Source organism: Puma concolor, chromosome A3 (assembly GCF_028749965.1).
Source record: "Puma concolor isolate L17-30 chromosome A3, mPumCon1.1.hap2, whole genome shotgun sequence".
Taxonomy (NCBI): Eukaryota; Metazoa; Chordata; class Mammalia; order Carnivora; family Felidae; genus Puma; species Puma concolor.
Window position 1 is genome coordinate 109,844,459 of NC_141669.1, and position 16,122 is coordinate 109,860,580.

The 16,122-nt window shown below is 45.6% G+C and overlaps 1 long non-coding RNA gene and 1 pseudogene across 2 annotated transcripts; both read left to right on the forward strand.

Annotated features, from left to right (window-relative positions):
* Nucleotides 1–4,834: 4,834 nt before the first annotated feature.
* LOC147582654 (uncharacterized) lies at nt 4,835–10,290 on the forward strand. 2 transcript variants are annotated; one of them, XR_015249381.1, is made up of 3 exons: nt 4,835–6,585; nt 6,687–7,037; nt 7,550–10,290. It is a non-coding gene; the product is annotated as an uncharacterized LOC147582654 (long non-coding RNA). The 2 variants fall into 2 exon arrangements; XR_015249382.1 differs by having other exon boundaries at nt 6,690–7,037.
* Nucleotides 10,291–13,453: 3,163 nt separating this feature from the next.
* On the forward strand, nt 13,454–15,851 carry LOC147582655 (large ribosomal subunit protein uL16-like; annotated as a pseudogene).
* The last annotated feature ends 271 nt before the right edge of the window (nt 15,852–16,122 follow it).

Below are 16,122 nucleotides of genomic sequence, written 5' to 3' on the forward strand. Positions count from 1 at the left end.
GTAAATAAGCAAATAAACAAAAATACTTTTAAATAAATAAATAAAGACCCAGCCAGGACTGCCTGGATGTCTGATGTACAGAAGTGTGAGATAATAAATAGGTGTTGTTTTGTTTTGTTTTTAAAGTAAACTCTATCCCCAACGTGGGGCTTGAACTCACAACCCCCCAGATCAAGAGTCACATGCTCTACTGACTGAGCCAGTCAGGCACCCCTACACAGATGTGGTTTTAAGCTGCTAAGTTAATGATAATTTTTACACAGCAACAAACAAATACAATGCCTTTTCTAAACTATCTTAGTCCCCACTTCTGGTTAGTGATAACTTTTGATGCTTCATATTTCAAAGCCTCTCTCAAAGGATGAAAAGTTGTTTATAATCAAATGAGTCCATTTAATTATGGACCTGTTCGTTTGATTTATTTAAATGTGCCACAGACGTTGAGAGCAACGTGCATGGAGACAGCTGTTGGGATCAGGAATCCCCACAAAGAATCGCTCCTGTCCTCCTAGAAAAGCTGGATTGCAAACTGGACATTCGTCGAAGACTGCCGCTTTTCAGGAGTCCACTATTTCACAGACAGAAACATAGCAAGGTATGTTATTAGCTGTTTGGGACCATGGACATAACTTCTCTTTTTTTCTTCGGGGTAACCAATATTCCCTCCTCCGTGATGCAGAAAGTCCTCTATTTGCCTCAACACTAACTAGATAGGAGATTAATTCAAAGTGTCCGCCAGTCTGAAGCCTTTCCTACGAGCTGTTTTGTACTTTTTCTATATCTTCAATCTTTTTTTTTTTTTTTTTAAACCTTCTTTTTGGACAAATGATGCAAGTCCATTCTGGAAAAGCAGATTATAGTAGATAAGCAGAAAGGGAAAACATCCAGGAGCTATCTCACCACACACAGGTAAATAAACTCTCCTCTACATATGTGAACCTCTTTGTATATCTCTGTATATCTTTCTCTAAGCGCACATATTGGTGTCTACGTTCACCTTGTTATATGTATCACTGTAATTAAAGATCTGTATATCCTCATATGTATGTTAATTCCCCGTCTTTCTCCAGCTCCCCCCTCTCCGCACCCGTTTCTATCAGTGTATTTCTGAATTCTCACTTCCCCAGCCCTGCATTAAAGCCACACGTAGCCCAGTGATGCGTATTTCCTGAGCCAAGGCATTCCCTAATGGCCGGAGTCAAATACATTCCCACTTCAAAGTTTTACTGTCATTTCTGGGGCTTCTACAGATACATGATCACCTGACTTTTGAGTACCTCCTGACAACCATCCCATTGTCATTCACCTAGAAACAGGGCATTGCCGCCGGCTCCTAGCAAACAAAGAGAAACAAACACAAATTTAAAAATCCCCAACATCTTCTGAGAAGCCTGTTTTCTTTTTCTCTGCCACATTTGCTCCAGAGCAACCACTACCCCCAATCCCAACCAACCAACAAAACCTGCCGGGCTATTCGCCCAGGGTGAGCAAAAATCCTCTTACGCAAATATTTGTTGAGTTTTCTCCCACTCAATAATGAAATACTGCTTTGCATTTCCATCTGGACGAGTGGAATCACGGTGCTGTGCGAACACCACCCGCCACCTGCCATGGCCCTTGGCTCACCAGGGACAAGACTGTGGCGGAGTGGGTGGACTGCGCTTCCTCACCGGTGACATTTCCGGGTGATCGAGACAACTTCCTCTGGCTTCTCTTCCTCGGATTTCTTTCCTTCTCTGTATCACTTCCCCACCTCTTCCTGGAATCATTTCCAAACTCCCCGTAGCCAGAATGTACTTTTGTTGGAACTCAAGCCAAGACCAGCTGAAACAGTAGCTTCATTTTAGGTCAATGGGAACACCCAGCGCCTGTAAATAGGGGCTCAGATCTGGACGGGTTGGTAGCTGGGGACCCGGCTGGGGAGGGGTGGGGATATAAAGAAGTCAGTGGGGGAGATGAGCACGCACATGTCTGCGAGCTGACCTGAGTGGGGAGGTTCTGTCTGATCCCAGAAACATTCAGGCATAAATTCTGGGAATCACAGGTGTGACTAACCGGAAGAAGGTTCTTCGGGTATGTTTGGGGTTTTGACAGATTTTGTTTACAAAGAAATGTTCCTTTCTCTGCTCCCCAGTCTTGCCCCTTCTCAGATGCCTTCAAAACTCTAGGAGGACAGAGAAACATTTCACATCCTCCATCAGGGAAGGCAGTGTCCTTCAAGGGAGAGTGACTCCACCCTGCCTGGCTGGCAAAATGGCCCAAGGCCAGTACCCGGGACTTGGCCGGCCAGTCCCAGCCCAGTCCAGGAGGCCTGCCAGTGTGGCAATGATGCGTCACCTCCTTGGTTTGCTGGCCATGACTGGTTTGACCATGACTGGGCAAGGCTGTGATGTTTCCCAGTCTGGGTCAGTGTGGGTGTGTGGGCAGAACCGAACAAGGGGTGAGGGCAGAGGCCAAAACTGTGACACTTTGCGGGCTCCTTCCACTGCGTGGCGGTCCCTCTCCCCCTTGCTCAGGGCAGTTCCTGCTTCTCTGGTGCTCACAGGCATGGACATCACCAATGCAGCCTACCTCCCATGCCGGGACTGCCCATCTCCACAATGGGACCCATAGTTGTGGTATCTGGCCTACTGGGGGCATGACCTGCGTCCCATGACCACCAGTGAGTCACAGCCTTTATGGTCCATTCTGTGGGCTGGTCACTTCCTGTCCTTCGTGTCAGAGCCCTGCCCCAGAGTGCAGTCATTAGATGGGCCCTGACCTGACTTTAACCCAATTATTCCAGAAGCATCCCTAAATGTATCCTGGGAACCTGGGAGGCTGGTAGTAGTGAGGGCCCTCTGCTCTGGCCTCCTGATCATACCCACCGCCTCTCTGCTGCCTACTAGTCCTTATGAGATTGTCGGAGCAACTTTGCTACCCATAACCAGGGCCATTGGCAAAAACAACAAACAGCCCAGGGAGGTGGATCACGGAAACCAAAGAAATGGAGAATTCTCTCTTTCCAGTCCCCCTCGACAGCACCAACTTCATTGCTCCTGACAACTGGTCAACCAGCATCTGGGCCTATGATACTCCCTGCCTAGAAGCATAGGTGATATCATTCACGGACCATTCCAATTTGTTAGGAAGTCATTGCATATGATGAAATCAAACCTGCTTTCCTATAATATTTTCCATCTTTGCGTATGTCTCCTGGATATTTATATTTCCCTCACAAAAATCATAGCTTGTGTCTCAATTTTCAAATTTATTGCTACAAATTGTACGTGATATTTTCTATCTGTTCAAATATCTATGCTTTGTTGTTCTTGTACTTACTGCCTCCTTTTTTTCTTTGCTAGCACTTTCCAAAAATGTCTATTTTAGGGGCATCAGGGTGGCTCAGTCGGTTAAGCGTCGGACTCTTGATTTTGGCTCAGGTCATGATCTCCAGGCTCATGAGTTCGAGGGCCGCATCAGGCTCTGCACTGCGGGCACGGAGCCTGCTTGGGATTCTGTCTCCCTCTCTCTCTGTCCCTCCCCTGTTTGCTCTCTATCTCTGTGGAAAAAAATTTAAAAAATAAACTTAATAAAAAAAAAAGGGTGAATGTTCTTTTTTTTTTTTTTTTAAGTTTATTTATTTATTTATTTTGAGAGAGACAGAAAGAAGTGCAGGCAGGGAGGGGCAGGGAGAGAGGGGGACGGAGAATCCAAAGCAGACCTTGCGCTGATAGCACAGAGCCCGATGTGGGGCTCGAACCCACGAACTGTGAGATCATGACTTGAGCTGAAGTCAGACTCTCTTTTTTTTTTTTTTTTTAACGTTTATTTATTTTTGAGAGAGAGAGAGACAGAGCATGAATGGGGGAGGGTCAGAGAGAGGGAGACACAGAATCTGAAACAGGCTCCAGGCTCTGAGCTGTCAGCACAGAGCCCGACGCGGGGCTCGAACTCACGAGCTGTGAAATCGTGACCTGAGCCGAAGTCGGACGCCCAACCGACTGAGCCACCCAAGCGCCCCTAGACTCTTAAATGACTGACCCACCCAGGCGCCCCTGAATGTTCTTTAAAAAAAAAAAAAAAAATGTCTATTGTTCTTCTTTCAGTGAATTACCATCGGCTTTGATTGATCAAATGTACTATTGTGTTTAATTTGTTTTTCTTTTATTTATTTCTGCTTTTATCTTTAATGATTTCTGCTTCTACTTCCTTTGGATTGATTTTGCTCTTCGCCTGCCGGCTTCTTAGGTTGGAAACTTTGTTCACCTAATATCATTCGTCTTGTTTTGTTATCAATGCACCTGTGGGTATGCATTGTCCTAAGTACTGCTTTAGCCACATCGCCCAGGTTCTGACATGTAGCTCTCTAATTAGTGGTTATTTCTGAATAGTATGTACTTTGTTTTTTCAACTTCCTTTTGAAACCAAGACTCATTTAGAAAGCTTTTGTAAAATTTTTCACGTTAACCCGTTTTGGGTTAAATTCTTCTTATTAATTTGTAGTTCTATTGCCTAGGGATCCGAGGACACAGCTTGTCTGACTTTTTACTTTTCACTTTTCTGAAACTAATCCACCTGTCTCTGAACCGTTCTCTGCTCCCTCTCAAAGACATTTTGGTTCCGCTTTTCGCGGATGCTCCGGTAAAAATTTGATAGCAGTGACCTGGTGATACCTGTGGAGGGAGGGGATTCCCCCAGAGTCTTTTTCCTCTTCTGGGGTCTTCTTCAGCTATTCAGATGCCTGCCCTTCTGTCCCCCACCCCACCACACGTGTTGAGAGAGGAAAGGGAAGGAAAGGAAACCCCGCGCCAGAGTTTCTCACACCGGGTTCCATGGAACACCAATTCTGTGGGTATTAATATATGATATACAGAAAGGGGTCTGTTTGAGGACTGGTGGATTAAACAAAGAGAAAGGGCTCCTATGGCATCTCAGAGCCTCTGTATTTTCTGGTGGTTTAACTGACTTTATAACAGGAGGGAAAAGCATGGTTGTGTTTCCCAAGCTCATCTGGAATGGAACCCTTCTGTGGGGCACAGGGATAATGCTCCGGAACAGGTACCGTAGGCCACGCTGCCCAAGGCCCTATTCTCAAATATACTCCTATGAACTCTCTTGTCTTGATCAAATCTTATTTAGACTAATGGTTAGACTCAGTCCTTCACTTCGACTTCTCAGCGTGTTCGTGTCCTGATTCTGCGATCCAGTGTTTCTGCTGCCCCTCTGGGATTCTTACTGTCGGCAGATCAGAGCAGCCTGTCCCCCTGTTCTCCTGTCGTGCACAGATAAGTGCTTGGGAAGGACGAAGGACAGAGCCTTGATGCGTGCCTCTGGACTAGGGAGGACATACATCCTTCATCCAACAACTAGCAGAGGCTGTCTACACCTGCACTTCTTAGACTGCCTTATGCAGGCCACATGAGTTAACACCCCACCTGGGGAGTGGAAATGTGAGGAGGGGCCTGCTGGAAAGGGCCTTGAAGGCCATGCTAAGGAATATGGACTGTCTGCTGCAGGCAGAGAAGGGTGAGTGCTGGAGGGTGTTATCAGGAGCAGCTGGGTAGGTATTAAAAGGCTTTAAGCCACATCAAAGTTAATCCTAATAGTTTTACCAAAAGGCACTCTGAAGAAAATGTGGAGAAATTGAGGCAGGGAGCCTTGTTGTGAGCTATTGTCTAGGCAAGAGGTGATGATGCCCTGAGTTAGGATAGTGGTTGAAGGAATGAAGAGGAGGGGACAGATTCAAGGGCCCTTTCAAAGATGGAGAAGACAAAATGCAGTGACAGAAACTTCCATTTTCCATTCTTAGATTCTAGGGTTAAAATTGGAGTAGTTCTGAAGAAGATCTAAGATAACACTGCCTTCAATCGGGTCCCCTGGAAGCAGAGCCTGAGGCAGGGATCCAGGTGTCTGTGACTCACTGGAGGAGTGCTCCCAGAGGGAGGGGAGTGAGGGAAGCATAATGGTGCAGAGGAAGAAGCTAAGGAGGCTGTGGTTTCATGTGGAATCTGGCCTTACCGTGACCCCAAAGACAGCTCCATAGCAGATAGCCCCAATGCGTTGGTCTCACCTTGAGGCAAGAGGGCCAGCCTTTTACACAATAGTGTAAGAGGAACCACTCGGGTAAGGGAACCCTGGTTGGCCCAGAACAAGTCTCCGGAGAAGGGGACAGCTGAAAGTCACTAGCAACAAGCACTCAACAGTGGGGAGAGGGTTGCCCCAGGCAGGTGTTAGGGGCTGAATTGTATTCCACCCCCAAATTCATATGCTGAAGCACTAACCCGCAGGCCCTCGGAATGTGGCTGTATTTAGACACAGGGCCTTTCCAGAGGTGATTAAATTAAAAGGAAGCCGATTAGGGTGGACCCTAATCCAGTCTGACCGGTGTCCAAGAGGAGATTAGGACCCACAGAGAGACACCAGGGATGTGCACGTGCACAGAGACAAGGCCACCATCTGCAAACCAAGGGGAAAAGACCTCAGAAGAAACCAGTCCTGCCGACACCTTGATGTCGGACGTCCCAGCCTCCAGAACGGTGAGAAAACACATTTTCTGTCGGCGAAGCCACCGGGTCTTGGCCGCCCAAGCAACCTAATCAGCAGGTAAGCGGGACCCAGATGGCACCTGCAACATTCTCTCCGTCTTCATTTAAGCTCTTCACCCAAACCGTCTCTCCTTTCCTGCCCCACCTCCCTGCACGAAGCAGGTCATTTAAATCTGCCTTCCCCCTCGTCATGAAGAGCAGCAGCGCCAATTAGGAGAGGCAGTTCATTTCCTGGCTGGAATATCAGCTGCCCGCCCCAGACAGGAGCCAGCCGGCTCTCCCAGCCTACGTGCCGCAGTTGGAACATCTCGGCACTCGGAACAGTGCAGCCGGGCTACAGATGGACGGTCCTTCCGTTCCAATGAGCAATGGCCTGTCGCTGCGTTTCAGTCCTTCACCCACCGTCAATACCCAGTTCGGACGACGAAGGGTGATTTGTGTGGTCCTGCCGCGTCTACAAAGGGCCAAGGGATTGTCCCCAACATCTCCATTGAAGAGCGGACCAGAAAGGTAAGGAGGCAGAGTTGGCTAAGCGTTCTGAGATGAGACGTTAATTTATGTGACCACCGTGAAGGTTAATACGTATTTATTTACTTTTACTTTTTTTAAAAATTGTTTGAGGTTTACTTCCTTTTGAGGGAGAGAGAGAGAGTGTGTGAGCAGGGGAGGGGCAGAGAGAGAGGAAGACAGAGAATCCAAAGCGGGCTCCAGGCTCTGAGCTGACAGCACAGAGCCCAATGTGGGGCTTGAACCCATGAACTGTGAGATCATGACCTGAGCCGAAGGCAGAGGCTTAACCGACTGAGCCACCCAGGTGCCCCTAAATGCTTATTTATTTTTGAGAGAGAGAGAGAGAGAGAGAGCACGTGGGAGAGGGGCAGAGAGAGAGGGAGACGGAAGATCCGAAGCAGGCTCTGTGCTAACAGCAGAGAGCCCAGTGCAGGGCTCGAACTCAGGAACCACAAGATCTTTTTTTTTTTTTTTTTAATTTTTTTTTTAACGTTTATTTATTTTTGAGACAGAGAGAGACACAGCATGAACCGGGGAGGGGCAGAGAGAGAGGGAGACACAGAATCGGAAGCAGGCTCCAGGCTCTGAGCCATCAGCCCAGAGCCCGACGCGGGGCTCGAACTCGCGGACCGCGAGATCGTGACCTGAGCTGAAGTTGGACGCTTAACCGACTGAGCCATCCAGGCGCCCCAGGAACCACAAGATCTTGACCTGAGACCTTAACCGACTGAGCCACCCAGGCACCCAAGGTTAATACTTTTTGATGACTAATTTTCCTTCCTACTCTGGATTTTTCCTGCGGCAGCAGTAACCGTGTTGATCCCATTTTCATGTGACAATGGCAGTTCCTCAGCCTTCCAACTTGCGGTAACGGTGAGTTTCCAAACAGTGGGCACCTAATCTGGTACATTTATCATTTAGGGCTTGGTAGGTTTGAGTACAAATTTTGGCCTTTTCTCGAGGTGGGATCAGGAGCCATTCTCCAATGGTGTATTAGTTTGCTACAGGTACCATAACCAATTACCATGGATAGGGGAGCTTAAACAACAAAAATGTCTTTTCTCACATGGGGGCTGGAAGTCTGAGATCAAGGGGTGGACAGGTGGGTTCCTCCCAAGGCCTCTCTCCTTGGCTTGCAGGGGGGCGTCTGTCTTCTCTCTGTGACTTCACGTGGTCCTCCCTCTGTGCGTGTCTATGTCCGGATCCCCTCTTCTAAGGACACCAGTCATAATTGGATTAGGGCCCGCCCTACTGACCAAATTTTAACTTAATTATGTCTTAAAGACCCTGTCTCCAAATACAGTCACATTCTGAGGCACTGGGGGGGTTAGGGCTTCAACATAGGAATTTTGAGAATAGAATAGACTATAGGAAAGCAATGGTAGTGAGGGGCACCCATCAGGGGGCTCCTGCAATAATCCAGAGGACAGAAGATGGTTGTCTCCACTGAGGTGTGGTAGTCGTGGATTTGGTGAGGAGGGATCTGACTCTTGAGTGTGTTTCAAAGGGAGAGCTGAGAGGCTCCGCTGGTGGCCTAGAGGGTGACACAGAGAGAAATCCTTGAGAGTCCCTCCACGGGCTGGTGGAGCAGGGAGGCCTCTGTGTGGTCCAAGGATCTCCCACCTTGGTCTTTTTCAAATGTACCGGATGCAAGGTTTACCCAGATGATTCTTAAAAACACAGATCCCTGGGATCTACTCTGAACCTGGTGTTCCAAGTGGTAAAAAGGAAAAACCGCGGGGCCAAAGAAAAATAAAACCGAGGAAAAGGAATGGCTTTGGGGGACTCAGCAGACCGTGGCTGGAAACTGGGCACACCACACAAAGAAAACTGCAATTGTGTTACACATTGTTGTGCTTGCGAACTTAAAACAGCTTAAACGAGGAAAGGGGTCTTTCCTGGGCATCTGGCTTGATTCATTCGTGACCACCGAGGGCGCCCAGGATTTCTCAATAGAGGAAGCTTAAGATTATTATACTGAGGACACCTGGCTGGCTCAGTGGGCGGAGCAAGTAACTCGATCTCGGGGTTGTGAGTTTAAGCCCCACGTTGGGTGTAAAGACCACTAAAAAATAAATAGAACTTGAAAAAAATTTGGCACTAATATTAAGTGCGATCGCATAAACCAAATTAAGACTGGGAATACTTTTTTTTTTTTTAATTTCCTTATTTGTGGATGAAAATGACATTATGTCTGGCATTTCCTTTACAGTAATCCAGTGTGAGAAGAGTCTGTATATGAAGCAAAATGGACCAGGAGTTAGTAATTGTTGAAGGTAGATGATACATACATGGGGGTTCATTCAATCATCTTTCACTTGGGCACCTGGGTGGCTCATTTGGTTAAGTGTCCAACTCTTAATATCAGCTCAGGTTGTGATCCCCGGATTGTGGAATAAAGCCCCGCGTTGGGCTCCGTGCTGAGCATGAAGCCTGCTTGAGATTCTCTCTCTCTCTCTCTCTCTCTCTCTCTCTCTCCCCCCCCACCCTCTCTCTACCCCCTCCGCCTCCCTCTCTCCCTTTGCCCTTCTCCCCCACTTGAGTGATCTTTGATCTAATGTCTCACTTGAGAACAAAACCTCGTCACCATTGTTATCTTTCCACGTGAAACTGACAGCTCCTTCAAAGGAAAGGCTGGAATTTTGACAATGCAATTTGTAAATAATTTTGACTAAAATCAAGTGTAACCCACATTGTAACCATCATTAAACACAACTGCAAAACATATGTAAACAACAAACCAGAAAACTCAACCTCACTCTACGTTGCCCTCCCACACACCTCTGTACTTCAGTTGAAATCAAGAAGAATTCGTAAACAGAGAAGCTTAGTTAAATGCTACATTTACAAACAATTCCATAATTCAATATCAAGCAGGCACAAAAGCACCAGTGTTATGGTGAAGCACTATACATGTCATATAGAACTTTGGGTCAAAGACATTTGGGGAAGTTTACACGTCGGGTGGCTAGCACTGTGACTCTAAATGTTAATTGATATAAATATTTTATCTTTTGTCATTGTATCCTAAAAGTCCTCAACATAGAATTCAGTGTATGAACAGCAAGGTTTTTTCTTTTTTTTAATGTTTATTTATCTTTGAGGGAGAGAGAGAGAGAGAGAGAGAAACAGAGCACGATCAGGGGAGGGGCAGAAAAGAGGGAGACCCAGAATCCGAAGCAGGCTCCAGGCTCTGAGCTGCCAGCACAGAGCCGGATGCGGGGCTTGAACTCATGAAATGTGAGATCATGACCTGAGCCCAAGTCGGACGCTTAACTGACTGAGCCACCCAGATGTCCCGCATGAACAGCAAGTATTAATCTTAAGCTGGTTTGGATTTACCAACTTGGTCTTAATAAAGTGTAAAAAAAGAAACACAAGGAAAAAGAAGAATTTGTGATAAGGATATGAAGTACATCTTTATAATATAGAAATGCAGAATGGCATGAGGCTGAAAGAGTGACTGGAACCAAGCAGTTGGACAAGTCAGGAATGCACGCCATGGTCCCCCAACCACTCTCCTCTTTGCCTTTCTTTGTATTTTTGCTTTGTTCTCATTCTTCTCTTCCTCCTTCTCTTTCCCCTCCTCCCGCCACCCCTTCCTCTCTCCCTCTGGTTCTGCCCACTGGCTTCCTCTGCTTCCTAGGCCTGTGGCAGAGCTTGGCTGCAGCCGTGCACTGGAGCTGGTTCTTACAGACTCTTGAAAGCCCATTGTTATTTGCAGGAATTTTGTAGACTGGCTGTTAGGCATGCCTGTTATTAAAAATTAAATTATATAGGGGAGCCTGGGTGGCTCAGTCGGTTAAGCAGCTGACTTCGGCTCAGGTCATGATCTCACGGTCTGTGAGTTCGAGCCCCGCGTCGGGCTCTGTGCTGACAGCTCAGAGCCTGGAGCCTGTTTCGGATTCTGTGTCTCCCTCTCTCTGACCCTCCCCCGTTCATGCTCTGTCTCTCTCGTCTCAAAAATAAATAAACGTTAAAAAAAAAATTTATAAAAAAAAAAATTAAATTATATAGGGGCGCCCGGGTGGCTCAGTCGGTTGAGCTTCCAACTTCAGCTCAGGTCATGATCTCACGGTTTGTGGGTTCGAGCCCCGCATCCGGCTCTGTGCTGGCAGCTCGGAGCCTGGAGCCTGCTTCGGATTCTGTGTCTCCTTCTCTCTCTCTCTGCTCCTCACCTGCTCACTCTATCAATCTCTCTCTCAAAAAATAAATAAACATTAAAAAAAAATTTTTTTTAATGCACCATAGCCTTTGCATTGGGAATAGCACAAAAATTTGAGCAAATGTTCCAAAACTATTACCCTTTGCAGCAAAGAAGTCCTCCTATCACTAACAAGAAAAGTTTTGAAATAGGTCTTTGTTGTTTTATTTTTGCCTTCCTAAGATAACACAACATAAATGAGAATTTATGTTCATAACATTCATGTTGGAATTATCCTCATCCAACCATTATGACTAAAGTTTTGCCACAAATACAAGAACTCAGCAAAAATCATGGAGAGTGAAAGCTCTCCATTAGAATCAATTGGCTATGTGGGATTTGCAATAGAGTATTATATATTTTATTATATATAAATTATATGCTATACATCAGTAAGCTTTGTTATATATATACTCATTTATTTTTCACAAAGAGTTGGCTGTTAAACGTCTACCAGCATCCCACTGGATGCCTGCCTCATACTCCTGAAATAACATCTATTTCCAACCAGATTAAAATAGTCCTTTTAAATTCCAATTTTGTACTCCCAGGGGGAGATCATCTAATCTGATAGGATGAGTCAATTGACTGCCATTGGTCCACTCAGCTCGGTTTAAGGACGCAGGATAGATAGTATCAAAATGGTCCTCCTAATGCCCCGAAGCCTATTCCTCAAGGGGAGGGGAGGGCGATGGGCTGAGCAGGCATTCCACAGAAGTGTCCACTATAACATGACATGGAGAAACTCCGGCTTCTGTGAGAAGCAAGCAAAAAGTCACACAGAGAGGGGCGCCTGCGTGGCTCAGTTGGTTAAGCGGCCGACTCGCAGTCTGTGACTTCGAGCCCCACGTCGGGCTCTGTGCTGACAGCTCAGAGCCTGGAGCCTGCTTCCGATTCTGTGTCTCCCTCTCTCTGTACCTCTCCCCCTAACTCATGCTCTGTCTCTCTCTCTCTCTCTCTCTCAAAAATAAATAAACATTAAAAATGAAAAAAAAAGTCACACAGAAAAAAACCAAGATGAAAAGAGAGTAGGATAAGTTAGAAGGGGAAAGATGAATGAGATCAGAAAATATTACAGGAAAACTAAAATCCAAGAACAGAATTAAAATCCATTTTGGAGAATGTCCTTTGAAAGTTCACCTAGAAGGGAGGGAAAAAGATCCGAGAAAATGATAGCTGCAAAGGATTAGAAGCCGGAGAACACACAGTTCTGCCAGAGACACAATAGAACTATCCACGCTCCCCTTTCCTGTGCTGACATAATCCTAGTTTTGTTGGAGGTGGCATTAAAAAAACACTCACCAGGGGCACCTGGGTGGCTCAGTCAGTTAAGCGTCTGACTTTGGCTCAGGTCATGATCTTGGGGTTCATGAGTTTGAGCCCCGCATCAGGCTCTGTGCTGACGCTTGGAGCCTGAAGCCTGCAGCCTGCTTCAGATTCTGTCTCCCTTGCTCTCTGCCCCTCCCCCCCAAAAGAAAAATAAATATTAAAAAAATTAAAAAAAAACAAAAACATTCTTCAAATGCGGATTTGTGACATAGTTCTGCCCAGGAGATAGTAAGCTAAACTCTGCTGAAGTTTGCTGGGAGAGTTTTGCTTTTTTTTTTTTTTTAAGATTTTTTTTTTTTTTTTTGAAAGTAATCTCTACACCCAAGGTGGGACTCAAACTCACAGCCCCAAGATCAAGAGTCACATACTCTTTGAGCCTGTCAGGGGCCCCTTGGTTTCCTGATACAGGTACCATCCTTTCCTCCTCCTGGCTTCTTTCACCTTTCTTCTCACTGGATCAGGGATGTGATGGCTGGTGCTGGAGCAGCCATATTTTGACCATGAGGGAAAAGGCCAAGGGAATCAGGGCTTTAGATTCCAACATCCTTAAAATACTGACCCAAGACTAGCAACTGCTTATCCCTGGACTTTTCTTTATGTGAACAAAATAAACCTCTATTTTATTTAAGCCATTGATAATCTGGTTTTCTGAAATAGGAACCCCCAAACCCTAGTATGATGTGCTAGTATAAATATGATTAGTATTTCTGAAGAGGAGAGCAGAACATGTGAATTAGACCTAATAATTGAAGTTATGTGAGAATAAAATTATCCTGAGATTTAAAAATATGCAGATAAAAGAGCTTACTGTCTTCGGAATAGAATCAACAAAAGATCTAAAGACATCCCATTCAAGTACCTAAACTTTGAGGAAAAAGATAGGATGCAGGTAGAAAAAATGGAGATACCAACAAAGAAACAAACATCAGCCTGGTGTTGACCACAGCATCTGCAAGGTTTTAAGGAGGAATACCCTGGGACCCAAGGATTTTACATGTAAGAGGGGAAAAGAAGCTTATTCTCAGACACGCCAGAGCTCAAAAACACCATACCTAACATACGGTGAAACACTATGCAATTATGTTCTTAAAAAGAACATGGACGTTTTCTCAGGAGTGACGTGGAAAGACTGTCAAGATCCATTGTTACACGAAAGAAGGAAATTGCCGAACAGTATTATAGTATGCTATCTTAGGGATTAAAATAGAAAAATAAGAATCTATATTAATATTGGCATATTTATTCCTAAAGAAGTCTCGCTTCTGCAGAGGTGTCCCTGATGCTAAGATCCGCATCTTTGACCTGGGGCGTAAGAAGGCAAAAGGGGACGAGTTCCCGCCATGTGGCCACGTGGTGTCAGATGAATATGAGCAGCTCCCCTCTGAAGCCCTGGAGGCTGCCCGCATTTGTGCTAACAAGTACATGGTGAAAGGCTGTGGCAAAGATGGTTTTCACATGGGGGGTCGGCTCCACCCCTTCCACGTCATCCGTATCCACGAAACGTTTCTGTGCTGGAGCTGACAGGCTCCGGACAGGGACACAGGTGCCTTGGAAAGCCCCAGGGCACAGTGGCCGGGGTCCACACTGGCCAAGTAAGTCATCGTGTCCATCCGTACCAAGTTGCAAAACAAGGAGCATGTGACTGAGGCCCTACGTAGGGCCCAGTTCAAGTTCCCTGGCCGTCCGAAGATCCACGTTTCCAAGAAGTGGGGCATTCCTGAGTTTAACGCCGACGAATTTGAAGACATGGTGACTGAAAAGCGACTCATCGCAGACGGCTGTGGGGTCAAATAGATCCCTGATCGTGGCCCCTTGGACAAATGGCGGGCTCTGCACTCATGGGAACCTCAGCACTGCCCCTCCCTATTCATGCCCACCGATGAATCCTGCTTCCTCTCTAAAAAAAAAATTTTTTTAGGGGTGCCTGGGTGGCTTAGTTCAGCGAGGTCATCAAACCCCCCATCGGGCTCTGTGCTGACGGCTCAGAGTCTGGATCCTGCCTCAGATTCTGTGTCTCCCTCTCTCTCTGCCTCTCCCCCCACTCACTCTCTGTCTCTGTCTCTCTCTAAAATAAATAAACGTTAAAAATAAAATAAAATAAAATAAAATAAAATAAAATAAAATAAAATAAAATAAAATAAAATAAAATTTTTAAAAATGAAGATTGTTAAACTAAAAACATGAATTATTTGAGGGGCACCTGGGTGGCTCATTGAGAAGAATGTGTGACTCTTCATCTCAGGGTGGTGAGTTTGAACGCCACGTGGGGTGTTGAGATTACTAAAAAATGAATAAACTTTAAAAAAAGAATTATTTGGGGGCGCCTGGGTGGCTTAGTCAGTTGAGCGTCCGACTTTGGCTCAGGTCATATCGCGCTCCATGAGTTCGAGCCCCTCGTTGGGCTCTGTGATGACAGCTCAGAGCCTGGAGCCTGTTTCAGATTCTGTGTCTCTCTTTCTCTCTGCCTCTCCCCCGCTCACGGTCTGTCTCTGTCTCTCTCTCTCAAAAAGAAATAAACATTAAAAAAAGAATCATTTGAAAAGATTAATGGAACAGACAAGTCTCTGGCAGGTGTATCATTAAGGAGCGATCACACAAATATCCAAGATTTTAAGCAGTAAAGGATTTAAAATACTGGGGGCTTATAAAAGAACCCACAGATTCACAGCATCTTTAAAAATTAAGGAAATAACACGTTCCACAAAATAACACAAAAGAACAGGGAAGAACTGTTCAGTAAATCATATTAGGATAACCGATTAGTAATTAGGATATATTTAATTTCTCCTTTCACATAATTTACCAAAAATCAATTTTCAGCATATTACATGTTCTCTCTAGGGTTGATTGGTTAAGTTAAAAATTGTGGAAAAAATATACATAAAATTTGCTAACTTACCATTTTAAGCGTATAGTTTACTAATGTTAAACACACTCACATTATTGTGTATCTAACCTCCAAAATTCTTTTTTTTTAAATTTTCTTAACGTTTATTTATTTTTGAGACAGAGCATGAATTGGGGAGGGTCAGAGAGAGAGGGAGACACAGAATCCGAAACAGCCTCCAGGCTCTGAGCTGTCAGCACAGAGCTGGACGCGGGGCTCAAACTCACGGACCGCGAGATCATGACCTGAGCCGAAGTCGGACTCTCAACCGACTGAGCCACCCAGGTGCCCCTCCAAAATTCTTTTTATTTGACAAAACTGGAAGTCTATACCTGTTTATCAACAACTCCCCATTCCCTCCTCCCTTCAGACCCTGGCAACCACCATTCTATGATGAATTTGACTGCTGTAGTCACCTCGAAAAAGTAGGAACGTACAGTATCTGTCCTGCTGTCGTTGGCTTGTTTCTCTTAGCATAATGTCCTCAAGTTCATCTGTGTTCCAGCATGTCACAGAATTGGCTTCCTTTTTAAGACTCTATAATATTCCATTTTTCCAGTCTGTTTATTCATCTCTTGGACCCTTGGGTGGCCTCTACTTCGTTTCTGTTTTAGCTATTACGAATAATGCTGCTATGAACATGGGTGTGATATCTCTTCAAGACC